General features: G+C 41.0%; 1 long non-coding RNA gene across 1 annotated transcript in view; it reads left to right on the plus strand.

Annotated features, from left to right (window-relative positions):
- The window catches only part of LOC138751992 (uncharacterized), a 53504-nt gene that overhangs the window by 23655 nt on the left and 7721 nt on the right, over positions 1 to 22128 (plus strand). Inside the window, exon 2 of the long non-coding RNA XR_011350306.1 lies at positions 21247 to 21299. This is a non-coding gene — a long non-coding RNA (uncharacterized lncRNA). The remainder of the gene's footprint in view (positions 1 to 21246; positions 21300 to 22128) is intronic.

Genomic DNA, 22128 nt, shown 5'->3' on the forward strand with positions numbered 1-22128 from the left:
TCAGGAGACAGACCTCTTGGAGGGGGATCATTATGGTTACAGTAATCACAACTTCCTGAGCTTTAGCATAGCTATAGACAAGGACAGGGGTAGACAAAATGGTAAAGTGTTTAATTGGGGAAGGACTAATTACAATGGGGTTAGGTAGAAACTTGGGAGAGTAAATGGGAAACAGGTGTTCTCAGGGAAAAGTAATGTGGAGGGTGTTTGGGGACCACTTGCGTAGGATTCTGGATAGGTTTGTCCCACTGAGAGACAGAAAAAGTGGTAGTATAAGGGAACTGTGGTTGACAAAAGAGGTGAGGCAGCTGGTTAGAGGAAGAAGAAAACATTCATAAGATTTAGGAAGCAAAAGGACAACAAAGGCTCACAAGAATATTATGTAGTAGCCAGGAAGGAACTTAGGAGAAGTAGAAGGGGGCATGAGAAGGTATTGGCAAGTCAGGTTAAGGTAAAACAGAAGGCATACTATGCATACGTGAAGAACAGAGGGAATGACAAGAGTGCAGGTAAGGCTGCTAAAAGATAAAGAAGGCAACATGTGCCTGAAGGCAGAGGAGGTAAGAGAGGTCCTAAATGAATATTTTACTGCAGTGTACACCAGATAAAAGTACCTTGGTCAATATGAGGTCTGCATGCAACAAGCTGGAGCATATTGAGGCTAAGAGGAAGTGCTGATCTTCTTAAAATCAATAAGATTGATATGTCCCCGGGACTGGACGCAGTATACCCTAGGTTGCTAAAGGAGGGGAGGGAGGAGACTGCTGGGGTACAGGCAATGATCTTTGTATCCTCTCTGGCCATAGGGTGGGTACTGGAGAATTGGAGCATGGAAAATGCAGTTCTCTTGCTTTTAAAAGGTAATAAGGAGAATCCTGGGATTATAGACCTGTGAATCCAATGCCAGTGGTGGACAAACAAATGGAGTTCTGCAGAGATCTGTTCTGGGACCCCTGTTCTTTGTGAATTTTATTAATGTCCTGATGAAGAATAATCTGAAGGGATGGGTCAGTAAGTTTGCAGATGACACAAAGTTTGGAGGTGCTGTAGATAATGTAGTTTACCGCAGAATATAGACAATGCAGTATTTGGTGGAAAAGTTGCAGATGGAGTTCAGTCCAGATAAATGTGCAGTGATACCTTTTGGAAGGTCAAACTTAAAGACAGATATACTCAAAATGTCCTTAGCCAAAGGAGAGGTGCCGGAGGATTGGAGAGTAGTTCATATTATCCCGCTATTTAAAAAAGGCGCCAAAAGTAAACCAGGCAACTATATGCCAGCGAGCCTAACGTCAGTAGTAGGTAAGTAATTGGGAGGAGCACTGAGAGATAGTATATATAGGTATTTGGACAGCCATGGTCTGATTAAGGACAGTCAGCATGGCTTTGTTTGTGATAGGTCATGTTTAACAAACTTGTAGAGTTTTTCAAGGAAGTTACCAAGAAGGTAGAAGGGATCTGTGTTGGGACCATTGTTGCTTGTTGTCTATATCAATGATCTGGATGATAACGTGGTAAATTGGATCAGCAAGTTTACTGATGACACAAAGATAGGAGCCGTAGTGGACAATGAGGAAGATTTTCAAAGCTGGCAGAGGGATCTGGACCAACTGGGAGAATGGGCCAGTAAATGCAGACAAGTATGAGGTTCTGCTTTTTGAAAGGGCAAATCAAGGAAGGATGTACAATGTAAATGGTAGGGCACTGAGGAGTGCAGAGGATACAGGTACACTGTTCCCTGAAGATGGTGTCACAGGTGGACAGAGTTGTAAAGAAAGCTTTTGGCATCTTGGCCTTTATAAATAAAAGTATTGAGTATAGGAGTTGGGATGTTATTCTAGTTATTTAAGACAATGGTGAGGACAAATTTGGAATCTTGTTCTGGTCGCCTAACTACAGGAAAGATATTAATAAGATTGAAAGAGTGCTGAAAAGATTTACCAGGATGTTGCAGGGCCTTTAGGAGTTGAGTTAGAGAGAAAGATTAAACAGGTTAGGATTTTATTCCTTGGAATGAAGAAGAATAAAGGGAGATTTGATAGAGGTTCATAAAATTATGAGGGGTATAGACAGAGAAAATTCGAGTAGGCTCTTTCCACTGAGATTAGGAGAGATAAATATGAGAAGACACGGCTTTAGGGTGAAAGGGGATGGGGGAACATTAGGGAAAACATCTTCACTCAGAGAGTGGGGGGAGTGTGAAATAAGCTACCTTCCGATGTGGTGGGTGCAGACTCAATCTTGGGTTTTAAGAATAAATTGGATAGATTCATGGATGGGAGAGGTCTGGAGGATATTGGAATGGGAGAAGGTTATTGGGACTTGCTGAACAATGGTCAGCACAGACTAGAAGGGCCAAATGTCCTGTTTTCTGTGCTGTAGCATTCTGTGGTTCGATGGTTCTGTGATTAATGGAAAAGATTCTTAACAGTGTGGATGAACAGAGATCTCTTAAGGTTCCCACTGCTGGGCTTCATTAGTCGGGGGAATGAGTTCAAGAGTCATGAAGTAATGTTCCAGCTCTATAAAACTCTTGTTAGACCACACTTGGAATATTGTGTTCAGTCCTCATTACAGGAAGGATGTGGAAGCTATGTTGAGGGTGCAAAGGAGATTTATCAGGATGATGCCTGGATTGGAGAATGTGTCTTATGAGGCAAGGTTAACAGAGTTAGGGCTTTTCTTTTTGGAGTGAAGAAGGATGAGAGTTGACTTAATAGAGGTCTATAAGATTATGAGAGGCGTAGATAGGGTGAATAACCAGCACCTTCTTCCCAGTGTGACAGTAGCAAAAAGCAGGGGATATCTGTTATAAGGTGAGGGGAGGAAGATTTGGGGAGACTTCAGGGGTTGGTTTTTTTTATGCAGCAAGCAGTGGGTGTCTGGGATGCATTTCCTGGGGTGATGGTGGAGACTGGTACAATAGGGTCATTTAAAAGACCTGGACAGGCACATTGATTCCAGAAAAATAGAGAGTTACAGATGTGAGGTAGGGAACATTTAATTTGTTGAGTAGGTTTACATAGGTCAGCACAATATCGTGGGATGAAGGGCCTGAACTGTACTGTAATATTCTATGTTCACTGAATTTAATCAAAACAAAGTATGAACCTTCTGTCAAATAGTGCCAAAGCTCTACCACACAGCATTAGAATGTCAGAGCAAAAGGATGGGATCACTCACCATTTTCCAGTGCATCATGAATAATTCATTGAAGTTTAATCCAACACAATTGGGCATATTTAACATTTATTTTTAACTTTCTGCAACACCAACATACTTCCAATTAAATTATGTAAAACTATCGGTGGAGAAAGGAACATTATTTTTTAAAAAAGAACCTGATATTTGGCATTATATAAGACAATCCAGCCCAGCAGAACAGCAATGACTTGTCAGAGAAGATCTCTATTTATATTATAAGCAAAATTTATTTATTTATTTATTGTTATAGATAAAATCCTTATCCTGCTTATGGATTATTTGTTTGTATGTGTGTTATGTCTTGTTGTGTGTCTGCATACTTTTGCACAGAGGACCAGAGAACACTGTTATATTGGGTTGTACTTGTACAATCAGATGACAATAAACTTGACTTGACTCTCAAACAAAGGGTGCACCATTGTAAAGCTCATACATCACCCTCAATTCCATCTGTTAAAGTCAAATACACATCAGTAGTCCGTGAACTACTCTTGGCAGACGATGCCGCTTTAGTTGCCCATTCAGAGCCAGCTCTCCAGCGCATGACATCCTGTTTTGCGTAAACTGCCAAAATGTTTGGCCTGGAAGTCAGCCTGAAGAAAACTGAGGTCTTCCATCAGCCATTTCCCCACCATGACCACCAGCACCCCCATATCTCCATCGGGCACACAGAACTCAAAACGGTCAACCAGTTTACCTACCTCGGCTGCACCATTTCATCTGATGCAAGGATCGTCAAAGAGATAGACAACAGACTCGCCAAGGCAAATAGCGCCTTTGGAAGACTACACAAAAGAGTTTGGAAAACAACCACCTGAAGAAACACACAAAAATCAGCGTGTACAGAGCCATTGTCATACCCACGCTTCTGTTTGGCTCCGAATCATGGGTCCTCTACCGGCATCACCTACGGCTCCTAGAACGCTTCCATCAGCGCTGTCACCGCTCCATCCTCAACATTAATTGGAATGACTTCATCACCAACATCGAAGTACTCGAGCTGGCAGAGCCCGCAAGCATCGAATCCATGCTGCTGAAGACCCATCTGCGCTGGGTGGGTCACATCTCCAGAATGGAGGACCATCACCTTCCCAAGATCGTGTTCTATGGCGAGCTCTCCACTGGCCACTGAGACAGAGGTGCACCAAAGAAGAGGTACAAGGACTGCTTAAAGAAATCTCTTGGTGTCTGCCACATTGACCACCGCCAGTGGGCTGATATCGCCTCCAACCGTGCATCTTGGCGCCTCACAGTTCGGCGGGCAGCAACCTCCTTTGAAGAAGACCGCAGAGCCCACCTCACTGACAAAAGACAAAGGAGGATAAACCCAACACCCAACCCCAACCAACCAATTTTCCCTTGCAACCGCTGCAACCATGCCTGCCTGTCCCGCATCGGACTTGTCAGTCACCAACGAGCCTGCAGCAGACGTGGACATACCCCTCCTTAAATCTTCGTTCGTGAAGCCAAGCCAAAGAAGAAACACATCCATTAGTTCTTTTTATCTATTCTGGTTATCACATTCTCAAAAAATTCCAGTAGATAGTGGAACATTTAAGCAGTTTCATGTTAAAAACCCAGATTCAATCTGACCTCGAGTCTGTGTGCACATTCTTCTTGGTTTTTTTTTCACACCCCAAGGTTGTGTGGTTTGGTTGGTTAATTAGCCATTGTGTGTCTCCCTGGCATGTAGGTGAGTGGTAAAATCAGAATCAGATTTATTTTCATGAAGAAGTCACAAAATTTGATGTTTGATGTTTTGTGGAAGCATATCATAGTACAAACATTCATATAAACCATTTTTACAACAATAAATTTTTAAAAAATCAATAGTACACAAAAAGTAAAGCAGTGTCTTTGGTTCATTGATTATTCAGGAATCTGATGGCACTGAGTGCTCGCCTTTAGGCTCCTGTACCTTTTTCCTGATGGCAGCAGAGTGGAGAGGGCATGGCCTGGGTGGTGGGGGTCTTTAAGAATTGAGGCTGCTTTTGTAAGACACTGCCTCATGTAGGTCTCCTGTGATTTCACAGGTTGAGTTAACAATCCTCTGGAGTTTATTCTTGTCCTGAGAGTTGACGTCTCCACACCTGACAGTGATGCAACCATCCAGAATGCTCTCCATGGTACATCTGTAGAAATTTACGAGAGTCTTCGGTGACGTACCGAATCTCTTCAAGCATCTCACAAAGTATAGCCATTGGTGAGCCTTCTTTGTGTTTGCATCAACATGGAGGCTCCAGGACAGATCCTCAGAGATGTTCACACCCAGGAATTTGGAGTTCTTGACACTCTCCACTACTGAGCCCTCAATGAGGTCATGTTCCCCTGACTTCCTCCTGAAGTCCATAATCATTTCCTTCATTTTGCTAATGTTGAGCGCAAAATTATTGGCGTGACACCGACTCAATGAGCTGATCTATCTCCCTCCTGTTCACTTCCTCATTGCCATTTGTGATTCTGTCAACAACTGTGGTGTCAACACCAAATTTGTAGATAGCATTGGAATTGTACCTGGCCACACAGTCAATCATGAGTGTATAACGAGTAGAGTAGTGGGCTAAGCACATACCCTTGAGGTGCACCTGCGCTGATGATCAGTGAGGAGATGTTGTTACCAATTTGTAATGAGTGTGCACTTCAGATGAGGAAGTCAAGGATCCAGTTGTGGAGGGGGGGGGGTGGGTGCAGAGTGCAGAGACCCAGGGTTTCTTGACCAGCACTGAGGGAATAATGGTGTTGAAAGCTGAGCTGCAGTTGATGAAGATCAGCTGTATGTATGAGTTGCTGTTTTCGAGGTGATCCAGAACATGTGGGGAGAATGAAAATGAGTTGAATGTAGGATCAGATGGAACACCAGGGTCCGTGCCAAGGAGGGGCATCCACAGGCATTGCCCCCCAAAGTGAGTGGCTGTGCCCCCCTCTACAGTCGTGGCCATCACTTGCCATCACACCCATCCCCACCTCCTCCCGCATCACTAGCTTGCGTCACGCTGGTGACTCTCCACCTGGCTCTAGCCACATCACTAGCATGCGTCAAGCATCGTAGAGTCTGGTGATGCCTGACGCAATAAAAGCAGCACTTTCTCAACACCTACATCGGAGGGCTCAATGAGCCAAAGAGCCTGCTTCTTAGGCTTGTCTATGACTAAGATTCCATGCATTCTTGGAAGCCCACAATTCATTGGGTCTACAAGGCAGGTGTATGAACATTTCCATGGCAATCCACCCCATGCAGAGAGCAGAGCACCACAGTGCAAACCAGATGTACAAACATCAAATGTTTGTCCAAGAGACCTTTGAGCAAAAAGCTCTTAAAAAAGTCTAACAGTAAATCCAGAGACCAATTTTAAGTCAACCGCATTCATTGATTTTTTTTTCTCTCTGTCATTTCTTTAATCCCTTAATTGGCATGCTTTCAGTGATAATTCCAGGTTTGCCAGGGAACCTGTGAGCCCACAATTAAATTGCAAATATCACATAATAATACTGCAATTGAATTATTGAGATAGTGAAATTGTTTTCTTGCTCATTGGGTTAATATGCTTAGGGAGGTGGGGTGGGTGGAGGAGGAGAAAGTGAGGGTGAAGATTTTCAGAATCAGAACCCCTGTTCAGTGAAGTACAAAACCCCAGATTTGAAGGAGGTAGAAGAGGGATGAGATGAGATGTATTTTAAAAGTATTATCTGATCATACATAGATAGGTAGAAACATTCGATAGAAATGTGTACATTTGTGACAGGCAGCATTGGCCTTCTGCTTTATTTATACAGGTAACTTAAACTTTCAAAGTTGAAGTTTGACCTTCTCCCCTCTCTGAGACCCTGACAACATTCCCCGCACAATTATTTGTCCAAATGATTTAATTTTATTACTACCAATTGTACAGAAAAGAACCACTTTCAGTTCATCAATGAATGTTTCTCTCAACCATTTAAATGACTTTACACAGCCTTTGGCAATGGATGCAATTGCTTGTCCAGATTCTCCCACCTGTTCACATTCACACATAGCAAAGCAATTTCTCCAGATGAAAATTAAAGACCACAGTAATGCTCCAGAATTGTGATTGCACTGGACAATATATTTTTTTTCAAAAGGTTTGCTTCCTGGAAACAAATTCAGGATTATGATAGAGAACTTCAAGATGAACACAAAAATAATTTCAGATTTGCTGTATCATTAAGGAAGTTGGAGAATCATTAAATTAAGTTTTATTGAATTTAACATGTTTAATTGCATAATTACGCTGACACTTTGCATTAGTTCAACTGACCTAAAAATGCATCTCTGCTGATTTTCATTTGTACTCAGCATCTGATGCCTCTTGGTGTTGGTGTCCAAAAATAGGCAGCCAGTATTGATGGATTCCATTTGCCCTGATACCGCTTTTCCATTGTTACAATGTCATGTGAAACCTTGTTTGTCATTGACTGCATCAAGATCAGCAGGGAAGAAGTCCAAGTGCCAATGCAGAAAAGGAATTTTCCACAATGTTTCACTTCATGGTTTTGGATGATTGAATAGAATTAAAATATGACAGGAAATCACAAAAGTGGTTATATCTAAAAACAAAAGTGCATGATAGGAAAGTTTTAAGATAACTTTCATGATCAGCAGCCCAATATCAATAAAATACGCCCAAAGATGTTCAGGAATCAAAATCTCCGTTGTCCAGAGTAATTTCTGAAATGTAATCCAATTCACTAGAACTAAGGATGGTGCAATTGTGCAGCAAATGGTGTTGCTGCCTCACTGAATCAGCATTCTGGGATTGATCATGACCTCAGTTCCCTGTGGCGAGATGTGGTAACCATTTCAGTTTCCCTCTGTTGCTCCACTTTGTTCCCAGATCAGGGAAGGTTTATTTCCCACTATAACCTCGCCCTTACATTTAGGTTGAGACACAAGAGAGGGTGGATGCTGTAATCTGGAGCAGATAAAATACTGGGGGAGGTCACCGGGTCAAGCAGCATCCGTGGAGGCAAAGTGATAGTGGATGTTTCAGGTCGAGAGTCTGCATCAGGTCTGAACTGCTGTAAATCACTGAGATCGTTTTGTGTTTCTGATACTTGCTTTTATTGGAAAAAGTTGATGGGGGTCATTGTCATATTTTGTATTTCCTTCACTCTTTAAATAAAATTGGCTATATTTTCCATACAAGTGTAGAATTATGCCCCACTTTGCCTTGTCAATGCTCTTTAAATTACAGCCACATGAACACCAATATTTTTATCCCATCTTATTTTCCAGTACTTCTGCTAAACCTGACAACTTTTTCTCACATTGTGTCATGTTTATTCCTGGGCAAAGCCAAAGCAGATAGGATTGCCAGTCTCTTTTAGGAAACACATGTCTCCGTAAACCAACTGCAGTCAAAATTATTTCTGCTCAATTTTGAGTGCAGAATTCCTCATCCACTCTGCTATTAAGATAATGATGCTGCAGCTGGCCTGTAATTTACTTTTATTCTATTTGTTGAACTTGAATTTGAGAAACACAGAACACTCGTTAGTATTCAAGGATGTACAGGTGTAGTGAGGTCGCTACTGCTACATCTAGGTTATAGCTCTCTGATATAGCCCCGAGGCTGTAGCTCGAATCCACAGGAGAAGAAAGACACACACTAGTAGAGTGTATTTGACAATGAGTTTATTCAGTGGTAGCGCTGCCTTTTATAGTCAGCTCAGCCGCGTCACCACCGGGGCGTGGCTTGAGCGGGCCAGCTGCCGATCGGTTACCTCAGATGCCCGGGCCATGATTGGGCCCCTTGCAATCCACCGGCAGTGATTAGCCAGTTTCACTGCTCTGCCAGCGGCCTATGGAAACGGGCATTTCAGCCCACACGATGCTTTGCAGGTCTCTGCGTTCGACGACCATTTCCTGTGTCAGCCCGAGGCACGGGCCACGGGCCTTTACGCAGGAATAATTAATCTCAACATTCACATCTTTTAAATTGTAAGTCATAACTTAAACATTCATTTTGCTCAAATCCAAAGATCAAATCACCCTAATTGCAGTGTAGCTTTTTTTAGTATAAATCCTATCTTTTCAAAATCCTGTGGAATAAACTGGTAGTAAAAATGTAGTTGTATTTTAAAGAATTTCCAATTTCTTCTTGACTTGAGGTATAGCAATAAATGCCATTTCAGTGGGACACCTCCCATGCTTGTGAAAACAGTTTTATTGAAATAATACACAAATCCTCTAATACACACATCCTCAAGTTAATCCCGAACAGTTAGTCTTTCAGTTTCTCCCCATTACTCTAGTTGTTTATTTATTTATATACACCAAGATGGCGGCACACCTGTGGTCTCAGCGGCCACTCCGAACCCTGTGCCGTGCACAAACCTAGATTCGATGGTGGAATGCAGTGAGTCTGGAACTGCATCTGGGTCATCAAAAAAATAGGTGAGTCGGTGATATGAAGCTATATAAAGTTGGCAGATCGACGGTCGTGGAACTGGGTTTCTGTTGTGGCCTACCGGAGAGGTAGCATGGCGATGTGGCCTCGGGCTTCCAGAGGAAGTGTTTGCAGTACCTGTTTCGATGGCCGTGGAGATGGTACAGTGTGGCAGAAATGGAGGTGGTGTCCCGAGATGACCGGAACAGTGAAGCAGTATCTGACCCGAGTAATCTCAAAGGATATATTGGTCAGGGTCGACCTGAGGCACGAGGCCTTATGGCAGACAGATCATCCTGAATTGCGGGGGTGGGGGGGGGGCAAAGCTCTGGTGCCCCAATAACCTGTGACTTGGGTGGTAGTTTCCCCTCTGAAGCTGGCAGACTGTAACATCTAAATCTTGCCAATGTCGGTAAACCCGGCTGCGACCTCTTCAGATCCGGCAAATTGTTATCTCTACTGAGCCAGTGGACTTTTTGCAACATCCAAAATAGATTTGTGTAAACTGCTTATTCTTTGAAAAGTGTTGTTTGCTGCACAATTATTTATTTATTGTTGTGCAGTCATTTATCACTTGGGTCAAGAGGAATGGTATCTTATTTTTTATTTACTGCTGTCTAGACTTTTAAAAAAAAGTTAAGTCCCAATTAGAAATGCCTTTGTGGAGAGGCGGCCACACCGGTGTATTTTACTGACCATCGTCATTTAGGTAGTGACCAATTTCATCAGATGCAAGGATCGACAATGAGATAGACAACAGACTCGCCAAGGCAAATAGCGCCTTTGGAAGACTATACAAAAGAGTCTGGAAAAACAACCAACTGAAAAACCTCACAAAGATAAGCGTATACAGAGCCGTTGTCATACCCACACTCCTGTTCGACTCCGAATCATGGGTCCTCTACCGACATCACCTACGGCTCCTAGAATGCTTCCACCAGCATTGTCTCTGCTCCATCCTCAACATTCACTGGAGCGCTTTCATCCCTAACGTCGAAGTACTCGAGATGGCAGAGGTCGACAGCATCGAGTCCACGCTGCTGAAGATCCAGCTGCGCTGGATGGGTCACGTCTCCAGAATGGAGGACCATCGCCTTCCCAAGATCGTGTTATATGGCGAGCTCTCCACTGGCCACCAAGACAGAGGTGCACCAAAGAAGAGGTACAAGGACTGCCTAAAGAAATCTCTTGGTGCCTGCCCCATTGACCACCGCCAGTGGGCTGATATCGCCTCAAACCGTGCATCTTGGCGCCTCACAGTTCGGCGGGCAGCAACCTCCTTTGAAGAAGACCGCAGAGCCCACCTCACTGACAAAAGGCAAAGGAGGAAAAGCCCAACGCCCAACCCCAACCCACCAATTTTCCCCTGCAGCCGCTGCAACCGTGTCTGCCTGTCCCGGATCGGACTTGTCAGCCACAAACGAGCCTGCAGCTGACGTGGACTTTTACCCCCTCCATAAATCTTCGTCCGCGAAGCCAAGCCAAAGAAGACAATTAGTCCCTAGTGCAATCTGTACAGCAGTTTGTCAACGTGAGTTGTTTTAAATGTGCTATATAAATAAATAAAATAAAATAATTAATATTTTTTGATGTGCATCATTGGTCAAAGCACACAGCTTTGTCATAAGCAAAATTCACATAAGACCAGTTCACCAATTTCCTCAAATTCCTGAATTCCTAGAAGCTTCTGGAAGTAATTCATAAGCACTGCTTGCTTTACATTCTCATAATCAGCAGCTTGTTCGGTTGTAAGGGCAGAGTAAGTTAACTGGGCCTTCATTTAGTCACGCTTTGTAACATGAAGGACTAATGGTCTTGTGACCACTTTAAACTCTCAGTAACTTTCTCGAAATGCTGGAAGTATTTATCAATATCAGGCTTGTCAAAGGGAGGAACTAACTTTTACTGGTCACAAACCTCTCACTAGGACCAGAAGGTGAAATTCTATTTCTCATCTTCTCTCTCTCAAGCTGTCTTTGCTTCTCTTCTTCCTCTACCTTAAATCTACATTTTTGTAACTCTAACTCAAATACACATAGCTCAAACTGACTTTGTTCTCTTTCCGCCTCAAAACTATGTTTTTCTACCTCAATCCGTTCCCACAGTAACCACTGCTCAAGGGATTTACTCTCGGGAAACTGTTCTAACTCCAAACTTCCTCACTGTTACAAAAGTTTTTTTACTCTAATTCTCTGGAGCTCCTCCTTTTCATAGACACTTTTACTGCAACAAGTCGTCATTTTTGGGCAATAATGACCAACTCCACCTTTTTTGCCCTCTACAAACCCTCAGAGGATGGCAATTTCAAAAACTCATCAATATCCATTGTTGCTGTTTTCTTACACACCCACCACCCTTTTAATTGGCTTTCAAAAAGGAATTTAATTAATCAAATTGAAAATCAATCGATCAATAGATCCCAGACGACCCCCAATTTGTTACATCGCCAACAGCAATGGAAATTTATCAAGGTAGTGAAATATTTCAAACGTTTTTCTGTACTTTTTAAAGTTGACTTTAAGTCTAATTCTTTAACTGCCTTGTTTGGTATGGTTGGAGAGAGTGGCATAATTCTAACGGCACCTGATTTGCATGTATTAACTTTTACTTCTTTGACAGCGAGGCAGCAGTGTTGCTCAGATGGAAGGACATTGCTCCACCTACTCATGTTCAATGGCTATGTGATGTCATGTCATGTTTACATTTAGAGAAGATTAGGTGCCCAATTTCTGATTTGAATTTAAATGTTCAAACACTGTGGGGACCTTTTATCGATTATTTTCAGAATCTCTGATTTGATATGAATGCAGAAGCTTTGGCTAATAAGGTCATCTATTACTTTCATTAGGAATTCTATTTTCTTCTCCTTGCTCATTTTTGGTAATTGGTTTAGATCTTTTTATAATAAAATATTACTCTAATATAATTTTCAAGGTGGAACTTCAATTGCAATAAAAATATTGAAAAAAAGAAAACACTATTTTTTATTAGTAATTACTAATAATATAACACATTAGTCAAATCAAGAATAACTATGTACGTTAGTGTCTGTGTGTGATTGTGTGTGTGTTTGTGTGTGTGAGTGTGTGCATGAGTGTGTGTGTATGTGTGTGTGTGCATGTGTGTGTGTATGTGTGTGTGTGCATGTATGTGTGTGCATGTGTGTGTTTGTGTGTGTGTGCACGTGTGTGTGTGCATGTGTGTGTGTGAGTGTGTGTGTGCGTGTGTGAGTGTGTGTGTGCGTGTGTGTGTATGAGTGTGTGTGTGTGCGTGTGTGTGTGTGCATGTGTGTGTGCGTGTGTGTGTATGTGTATGTGTATGAGTGTGCGTGCGTGCGTGTGTGTGTGTGAGTGTGTGTGCGTGTGTGAGTGCGTGTGGGTGTGTGTATGAGTGTGTGTGTGTGTGTGTGCATGTGTGTGTGTGTGTGTGTGTGTGTCTGTGTGTGTGTGTGTGTGTGCGTGCGTGTGTGTGTGTGAGTGTGTGTGTGAGTGTGTGTGCATGTGTGAGTGCATGTGGGTGTGTGTATGAGTGTGTGTGTGTGTGTCTGTGTGTGTGTGTGTGTGTGTGTGTGTGTGTGTGTGTGTGTGTGTGTGTGTGTGTGTGTGTGTGTGTGTCTGTGCGTGTGCGCACACAATTGTGCGCAATATTTCAAGTAGTCTCTTCAACACCCTGTTCAGTTGTCATGTATGCTGTCCATGCTTCTGCCCCTCATTGTCCTGACTGATGAAAGGCAAGCATGCCAAATGCTTTCTTCACTACCCTATTTACCTGCATTGCCATTTTCATGGAACTATGTATCTGTACCCTTAAGCCACTCTGTTCTATGACACTCTCCAGGACCTATCAATTGTTGTCTAAATCCTGTCCTTGTTTAAACTACCAAAGCCTCACACTTGTCAGAGTTAAATTCCGTCTTCCATTCCTTGGCCGAGTTTTTCTAGATCATGTTGTTGATTATTATATTCCCGTGTATATCCTTGGACTTGCTTTATTTCTTTCTTCTTTTACTGTCTTAAATTATCTTAATTTTTTTTAAAATTTAAATCTATTTTAATTTAGACATACAGCATGGTAACAGGCCTCTTTGGCCCATGAGCCCGTGCCGCCCAATTGCACCCAACTAACCTACAACCCAGGGTACGTTTCAAACAGAGCCCCCGGACAAAACCCACGCAGACAAACTCCTTACAGACAGCGCATAATTTGAACCCCGGACCTGATTGCAGGAGCTGTCAAGGCTTTGCGCTAACCATTAAGCTCATAATGATATGAGCAAAAAGCACCTTGAAAAGTCTCCCCCTCTCTCTAGTTCTGCTGCACAAACCACTATTGTCAGCAGTTTCTATTTTTATTCCAAGTTTCTTTCACAACTGTATTCCCAGAGTCACATCATAACATTTTCCCTCACTGTGCAGCTCTACAGGTTTAGAGCTCAAGTTTAACACAGATCTGAGACAGCATTCTTAAATGAAAACTATTGATTTGACTTCAACATTACTTCAATTGTAAGACCTAAAAGGATTTTGGACTTTGCTCTAAGGCCAGGACACCTGATTATTTTAAAGCTTACTGATTAACTGGCAGGCTCTTTTTCAAACACTCTTGGCTTTATCAGTTGTGAACATTCTTCAATAAACACATTCCCAAGTTATCAAACCAAATGTATTTCTCTTGGTAGTGCACGCCTTTCTTTTTACATTTCAAACAAGATGCTCCCATGTGCTTTTATTTCCTTTTGCTACCAAATGTTAATTTGGCAGGACCCTTTTCCACTTCTCTTGGAGATACTATTACATTTGTTGAATTTGGTTTCAAAATGTTTCTCTGATTATGTTTAAATGAATGTCAATGGTGTAGAGTAGAAGTCTGAAAATCCAAGACCGCTTGGGGAATTGAGTCAGTCCAGATTTTCGGATTTTCTGGATTCCCAGGCTGTACTTTTAAAATTCAAATTTAAGGAGGAATAAAGTAGAGATGAACATGTACATTTTGACAGTTTGTTCATTAGCAAATGCACCATGCTTCATTTATCAAAACGAGCAATTTTAAAGAAAAATAAAGTGACCGCTTGTTGCCACAGTGCCTCTGTGGTACTAACGTATCATTGCACGCACATTAAAGCCCGCTAAATTTAAAAAGTTTGAGAGTTTTTGAAAGTTCATATTCTTGGGTGGTCTTAATTTCTGGCATCCGGATTTTGGACTTCTACCATACATTCATCATTTATTGATAGAGGTATTTAAAATTATGAGGGTTTCAGACAGAGGATTTTTCCAGGCAAATGAGGTACAAACCAAAGGACATAGGTTAAGAGTGAAAGGGAAGTCAGTTAGGGGGGATATGAAGGGGAATGTCTTCATACAGAGAGTGGCAGGGATGTGGAACAAGCTTTCCAGCTGAAGTGGTGAATGCGGGCTCAATTTTAACATTTCAGAGGAATTTGATGAGAGAGGTATGGAGAGCTATGGACTGGGTGCAGGTCAGTGGGACTAGGCAAAAAAAAGGTCCGGCATAGACTAGAAGGACTGAAGCGGTCTGTTTCTGTGCTGTAGTGTTCTGTGGTTCTATTGATCCAAAAGAAAGGAGGAGCCAAATAAATGTGATAGTAGCTTGTGTTCTGTATCCCTAAACTGAATTATGATATTCCCAATTAAAATAGTTTAAACATCTTCCAGCTGGAGAAAGGTTCACTAACATAAATTAGAGGATGACATTAAGCTCTTGCATAAATGCTACTTGGCCTGTTTGAGAAAAGGCTGAAATCTACATTAAAAATGAAATCAAATAATCGATATACTATTCAACCAAGATGGCAAAAATGATTTGGACATTCAGTCTTAGTCTCTATCCTTCAAATTGTAGCCAGTCTGGCTTGAACCTTACTCAGGATGGTCCAAACACTGCAGTATTACACAGAGTCCTAGTCAAGTTTATTATTATCATTCAATTGTAAAGTAAAACTGGACGAAACAATGCTATTCGGTCCTCGATGTAAAAACATGCAAATGCATACTGTATATTGTAATGTAAATATATTTGGGAGAAAAATTGGTAAAATTAGAGTATGTTACATATATACACACATTTTAAAACAGATCTTACTCGAAATACTAAAGAATGCATATTCATTGGATTTTACAGAAACTTGTTGTAACAAATATTTAAAATTTTGAATCATCTCTGACACATATTTACAAGCAATTTTTATATATATATATATATATATATATATATATATATAGATATTGTTACATAAATAGTGGATTCTCGGAGGGATTGCATGAGCAGTTCATCAGTCATTCAGCAGTCTTCCTGCCCATGGGAAGAAGCTGTTCCTCAGCTCTGGTTCTGGCTCTGCTACTCCAGTATCTCTTTCCCAATGGGAGTAGCTGGAAGATGCTGTGTGTGAGGTTGTAGGGGTCCTCAACAATTCTGTGAGCTTTCTTCAGACAATGATCCCAGTAGATCACTTCGATGGGAGGAGGGAGAACCCAGTGATCCACTCTTTGCTGCTCATGGTCCTGCGAATTGACCTCCGATCCAATGCTCTACAGTAAGCGTACCAACACTATGATGCAGCCAGCCAGAACTATCTCAATAGAGCTTGTATAGAAAGTTGACAGGATGGTGGCCAGTAGCCTTCCTGCCTCAGTCTTCTCAGGTCGTGCAGTCCCTGTTGCACCTTCTAGACAAATGAGGAAATGTTGTGTGTCCAAGATAGATCACTACTTCAGTGGACTCCAAGAAATTTGGTGTTCTCTACTCTCTCCACTGCAGAGTTGTTGATGTGTAGTGGAGGGTGATCATTCCTGGTTCTCTGAAGTCCACGATCATCTCCTTCATCTTGTCCACGTTGAAACTCAGGTGGTCACTCTCGCATCATTTCACAAGATTCTCCACCTTTTCTCTGCTATGTGATGAGGTCAAATACTGTTGTATCAGCTGCAAACTTGATGACCCTGTCGGAGCAGTATCTGGCGATGCAGTTGAGGGTCAATAGAGTGAATAGGAGCAGGCTGAGCACATAGCCCTGAGATGTGCCAGTGCTCAGTGTGACGGTGCTCGACATTTTGCTATTGAGACAGATAGAGTGTTGTCTTCCTGTTATGAAGTCCAAGAGATGTTCAGACTGTAAGATGTGTTTAGATGTTAAGTCTGGAATTCCAAATTAACAGCATCAGTTAAGAGCATTTGCTTAATCTATTCAGACACTATTTATTGTCAAATAATTTAACAGAACTGTAATATGACACAAAATTGCACTAAGTCTATCATAAAGCAAAAATTCACCATTAGCATTGCCTGGCTCTCCTTACAGTCAGAGAAAGAGAAGCAAAAGAGAGCTTCCACACCTCCCCCCCCCCCCCCCCCCCCCACCCCCGGCTCTGAATTACCAAGTGTTCATGGATTTGCCTCCAGTGTTCCCACAGCCTCTATAGCCGCACAAGACTTCAGATCAGTTAAAACCATCGGAAGCCTAACTTCCGACACAATGAGGAAGACTTCAGTGCCCAGGGTCCTTTAGGCAGGATCTTTCCCTTCTTTTAGCTAATCTATTAGGCTATTACTGATCATGTAATCATGCTGTTTATTTTAAAAATCTATCTGCAAAACAAGACATGCAGACTCTCAGTGTTATAATTAATTTTAAAAACCTGCAGTTTGTGCTCTTACCCCACACATTCACAAGTATTCTATGTCAAAGATTGACTTCAAATCCCTCCATGATTTTTGCCACAACCAAACTTAATAATATCCTCTGTTGATGTGTCTATGAGCGTAACTTCATTAGTATTAGAGTAATCCTTGTCCCAAGCATCAACATTTATCCATGAGAGAGAGAGAGAGAGAGAGAGAGAGAGAGAGAGAGAGAGAGACACGCAGTAGACTGCAAATGGTCGAATCTGGGGCAAAAAAAATCTGCTGGAGGAAGGTTGAGTAGCATGAGTGGGAGAAAAAAAAAAATATCGGAATCCTTCATCAAGACTTTTACCCATGATTTGTCCACTATCTTCAAAATCTTCCTGTTTTTCCCACATCCACCAATTTCTTTATAAAATATTCCTACAGGGCAAATTTGACAATTTACTTCTTCTTCTAGAGTTACTGTTTCCTTCTTTATTATTTTTAATCTGCTTACGGAATATGGATGTGTGATAGTACAGATCTATCACCAATGTACATAGTGTATATAGTTACTGTATCTAGACTGTGCTTACAGCGATTGGCTGAGAGCTAAGCCACACCTATTGTTTGGGCCTTAAAGGGTTGTGTCCCTAGCCAGGTCGGATCATTCCGGACTGGTCGGCCACCTGTGAAGAGCTCCGGTCTTTTGCTAATAAAAGCCTTGGTTTGGATCAACAAGTCTTTGGTTCTTTCGACGAGCTCTACAGGATGTCAATAGCTAGGCATGCCTTTATTGCCCATTCTTAATTGACTGAAATGAATGCCTTGCTGAACCTTTCAGAAAAAATCCACCATATCGGTGGGCTTGGAATTACACAAATAGCCTGGACACCAGTGATCCATTGAAGTTTTTAGAGCAATTTAACAGTTTTATAGATACCATTACCGAGACTAATTTTTATATTAGATCAAATTAATTATTTGAATTTAAATTCTGAACCGGCATTATGATGTTTAAACCTCTTTAAATTAAATGTCAGCATCGTCTAATAACCCTATCCACAATACTTGGGAGTGACGCAGCATCAAAATATCTTTCTGCTTTATATGACGTGTATGTTTGGAATAGCAAAAGAACACCGAGATTGGAAAGCCAATTCTGAGGTACTTTCCACCTCCCTCGCACCCCATCCCTGCTTTCAGAAGGAATGGCCTGTTTCAGTACATCATGGGAAAGATCGTAGTTTCGGTTTAGAATCACCATCTGTTGCCTACATTACCATGTTCTGATGCAGAGAGCCTATTTCAACTGCTCCTTTTCTTGCCAGGGTACAACTGCAGGGTCTGGCTAATGTTAGATTCTTGTCATGAGATGCCTCACCTAAATAACCCCTCCTAAAGTTGAGGTTTGGGTTTTAACTTGTTGTAGCAGAAATTTAAAATTTTGAATCATCTCTGACATTTAAAAAAATCATTTAATTTTAGTAGTTTTTAAATTTGATTTTAAATTTTAATTCCAAGAAAAATGTGTGCACACAATTAAAATTAAAGTAAGGAAAAACATTTAAAATAACATTTTCTTTGCTCTACAATCCCCTTTTTAATCAATGGGGTCTTTGAATCTAGATTAGCACTGGAGAAGTCTCAGCAGGACTGGGCTCTGCCATTGCAGTCCATGCCAGATCCATCACTTGAATAAAGTGGCAGATTCATCCTTGGTATTCTCATGTGATAGTGCACGGGTGGACATTTGGAAGTTACTTCTGAGAACCAATAGCTCCATTTGGAACCACCATCTTTGCCAGCATGATCTGCTCCACGACGTAAATCAGCATTCCACGATAAGGGCCAAAGATCCTCTACCTGTACAGTGTTGTAAAAATAGACTATCATTTGGGGCAGCAAGATTAAATTGGATATCCTTTATTGTTGTTTGGCTTTTCTTTTCTTACACAAGTGGGATTCCCTTTCAGCACCTTTTCTTGAAAGATAAATTAAAAGCTTATAGGAAAGCTACCGAATTATAAAAGTTAGAAAAAAGTTTTCATACGATCTTGAGACAATTATTTGACACATGGGGTCCAATGAAATATCACGGGGTCAATTAATAAGTCCCAGCACTTTTTAAGCAGTGAGAGTGATCAACCTGGCTACAATCAGCCTCAAAGAGCAGTTCATGGATCAATTCTTCATGGACTTAGTTCCTAATCTTCTAAGACTTAAAATCTTTTGCCATTCACAAAGCTATTAATTCTTTGAAGATTATAAATCAAGAATAAATTCCTTGAGAAAATGGTCAACGAACCGCCATTTTCAGCTGTTTTTAGCCTTCTAATCCATATGCAGGAAGACATAGATCACTTTACTAGAGCAACTTTTGATTAGGAACTCAATGCCACCTGAAGGAAAACAGAAATGATCTTCTAACCAGCTCCAACAGAACCGCATGACCTGTACTTTATATTCACTGGGGACTATTACACAGCACAGTATGGTTCTATGAACAGGGCAGCATGGTTGGTGCAACAGTTAGCGCAACGCCTTTACAGCACCAGCGGTCATGACTGGGGTTCGAATACCACACCGTCAGTTAGGAGTTTGTGTGCTCTCCCCTTGTCTGCATGGGTTTTCCCCGGGGACTCTGGTTTCCTCCCACCATTCAAAAATGTACCAAAAGTGTAAGTTAATTGGTTGGCACAGGGTGGTGGGCTGAAATGGCCTGTTACCGTGCTGAATGTCTAAATTTTACAACTTTTAAAAATACATAAATTCAGCACAGGATTTCCAAATCAAATTAAAAATCTGCAGCTTTCACCTCATATATATCCTATCATCCCCTTCACTTTCATGTACCTATACAAAAGCCTCTGAAATGCTACTATTGTATCTGCTTCCACCAGACAGCCCGTTCCAGACATCTACCACTCTCTGTGCAAAATATTTGCCCTGCTCATCTCCCTTAAATTTTTTCACCCCCTTATCTTAAACTCAATCAGGAACATACTTAAGGACTCTTATTTGTGCACTTTATTGATTTTTTAATTCTCTCTGTATTGTACAGTCAGTTTGTTTACATTCATTACCTGTTTACAGTTGTTGATTTGTTCACATGTGTACAGCTTCTTTGGGACTACTAATAATTCTGCCGCGCCCGCAGGAAAAAGAATCTCAGGGTTATATGTGATGTCATGTATGTACTCTGACAATAAATCTGAAATCTGAAAAACCTTCAAAAATAATTTTGTCAAGAATTCATGAAAGCCTTGAGGTCAAGAAGTGAAATGTACAAAAAGCATGAAGAAAACTGGGAACTGGTTGCTCAAGGTTTAGAATATTTGGTACAACCAACTGAGCGTTTATATGACCTCACAAAGAAATTCACCTGAGATGCCTCATAATGATCAGAAATCTGCATGATAAGTCCAACATTCACCTCCTTCAAATCCTGGGCTTAATGTGAAAGATTGCACACCTAAATTGAACCTGCTCATCATAAACAGGTCCACCAAAAAATTCATTTTGCTCTTTATTTGTAAAGTATATTTTTTAAAGACAAAAATATACATACATTACTAATAAAGAATGATGTGCATTTATATAGCACCGCTTATGACCTCAAGAACATTCCAATTTGGTATTTGTGGAGTGCAGACACTGCTGCAAAGCAGATAGAAAGATGATTTCCCAGAATGTTAGACCAATCCAATCACCATCTGCATGTGGCTGCCACAGTAAAGGTCTATTACAAAACTAAACAGCATTTTAAATAGGATGATTCAGATGAACATTAACCCCATCAGAAAATCCTGACCATGATCCACACATTCCCACAAGTTACCAGTTCCAGGATCGTTATGTCTGGGAGAAGTAGCTCAGTGAAAATCTACTCATAAATTAAGTAATGAATATTGTTTTGATCATTGGGGTGTTAATACAGGTTGAATACTCTTTAGCTGAATATCCAAAATGATCCAAAATCTGAAATTTTTTTTGTTCCTGGTCCCTTAAGGTAATACGTAATAGAGTTCAGAAATCCTGATTGGAGAATGGAACATAGCGGACGTAAGTAGTGCATTACTGGGTGTAGATATTTTAATATATGTCTATCTCAGTTAATTTGTGCATATGTAGATATTTGTATTGCAATGTGAATGCATGTATCTTTTTCTTTTTTTTTTTTTTTTTTTTAAATTTTTTATTTTTCACACCATAAATCACAATAGCCATGATATACACTTTTTCTTTTCCACACATTTACAGTGACTTTTTCTCCCTCCCCCCTCCCTCCTCCCAAGCCGCCCCCCCATCCCCCCCCCCTCTCATCCATTTTAGTTATACAATCTAGGTTGCATTAATTCAGTTAGACAATGTTGTCATTCAACAAAAATACACCAGAAATTCTACTGAGTCCATTCTTTTCTTCTCTTCTCCTTCCATCAACTTAGGTAATGTTTGTTCCCGGTAGGTTTTCGCTATTGTATTTAATGTAAGGCTCCCATACTTGTTCGAATATTTCAATATTATTTCTTAAACTATATGTTATTTTTTCTAATGGAATACATTTATTCATTTCTATATACCATTGTTGTATTTTCAAATTATCTTCCAATTTCCAGGTTGACATAATACATTTTTTTGCTACAGCTAGGGCTATCTTAACAAATCTTTTTTGTGCATCCTCCAAGTCAATTCCAAATTCTTTATTTTTTATGTTACTTAGGAGAAAGATCTCTGGATTCTTTGGTATATTGTTTTCTGTTATTTTATTTAATATCTGATTGAGATCATCCCAAAATTTTTCTACTCTCTCACATGTCCAGATTGCATGAATTGTTGTTCCCCTTTCTTTTTTACATCGAAAACATCTATCCGATACTGTTGGGTCCCATTT

The sequence above is a fragment of the Narcine bancroftii genome, chromosome 1, assembly GCF_036971445.1.
Source record: "Narcine bancroftii isolate sNarBan1 chromosome 1, sNarBan1.hap1, whole genome shotgun sequence".
NCBI classification, from domain to species: domain Eukaryota; kingdom Metazoa; phylum Chordata; class Chondrichthyes; order Torpediniformes; family Narcinidae; genus Narcine; species Narcine bancroftii.